Source organism: Trypanosoma cruzi, genomic scaffold (genome assembly GCF_000209065.1).
Source record: "Trypanosoma cruzi strain CL Brener 1047053516355 genomic scaffold, whole genome shotgun sequence".
Lineage (NCBI taxonomy): Eukaryota > Euglenozoa > Kinetoplastea > Trypanosomatida > Trypanosomatidae > Trypanosoma > Trypanosoma cruzi.
In genome coordinates, this window is record NW_001849255.1 from 11,998 (window position 1) to 13,248 (window position 1,251).

Below are 1,251 nucleotides of genomic sequence, written 5' to 3' on the forward strand. Positions count from 1 at the left end.
AAGTGGTACAGCTGATTCTCCCCCTGCTCGCCAACGGGCCACTGCGCCCACGCGCCCCATGAATGTCACGCCGTTATCCTCCTTTTCCGCCCTAACATTCCCCTTTGCTGTAGCGTTCACCCCGAGGTACTCGTCCCTCCATGTGTCGCCAAAAAATTTGCCGGACAAAAAGCCAACCAGCCCATCCGTGACCTTAACAGTATTGCAGGCAGTGTTAGGTGAGGTAACCTTCTGTGCAAGTAAAGTGGTGCACAGCTTGGAGACACGTTCGTCCACATTCTTCCACGTCGCTAGCACCTCCTTCACCCGCTGCAGCTGCTCAGTCAGACGCACAGAGACCATACCGGGTGATGTTGTATCCTCACCGTCCTTCTTCTTCTCGTACAGTGCAATCAACTCCTCCTTCTTACCTTTATTATTATCTCCACTTTTGTACAACAGGGAGCTGGCGGCAGCGTCATCATCACCGGATACCGGCCCAATATCAACAATGTGCGTATTGTCCGTCAGCCAAAGATGGAGTTCACCCTTTTCCACATTTTCCTTTTCTCCTTTTTTGGAATACACCGGCAGAGTGACAAGCATCACTTTTCTCTTATCTTCTCCAACAGTCGCTGTAATGAGCCCGCTCCCAACAATTTCAACCTTTTCACCCTTTTTTGTTGCCCCACACGAGCGAGAGTGTCCCGAGTGCCTCCGTCCACGACTCCCCCTTGTCACCGGACTCGTACACCCTGCGGCGGCCATCATCACACGCAGTCATCATGATGATTTTTTTGTCCTCCCACTCCACGACGGAGGGAGCACTGCAGCCACCGTCAGACGTCCCCTTCGACAGTACCCAACTCTTAGTATCCTTCAAGGAGTGAATGATCAGAGAAACGGCCTTTTCATCGTTTCTTGCGTCACCCTTCTTCGTGCCTTCCACGGGGAACACAACCGTACCGTCATCCATCTTGACACCCGATCCGCCTCCGCCAGTCAGCCGCGTCCAGGATTTGTGTTCTTGGTTTAAAAAAGTGCACGGTAGAGCGTGAGCATCGTTCCAGCCAATTTTTTTGTTTTCTTCATCACTGACTTGCCCTTTTACCAGCAGAAGTTTCAAAGTAGCCACGTCAGCCCCATCCTGACAACCATCAGCAGGGTTCGAGCTGTAAGTCCCAGCAATCATATAAATATCATTTTCCTTCACAACTATTGTTGGCCGGCTCACATCCACTTTATTCCCTCCAGAACCTTCTTTCTCCAAAA

General features: G+C 51.2%; 1 pseudogene, besides 1 other annotated feature; it reads right to left on the bottom strand.

Moving 5' to 3' along the window:
- Tc00.1047053460625.9 lies at window positions 1-1,248 on the bottom strand (annotated as a pseudogene).
- Window positions 1-1,251: a sequence feature (areas not merged during assembly with more than two copies in the genome that could not be assigned to a particular haplotype).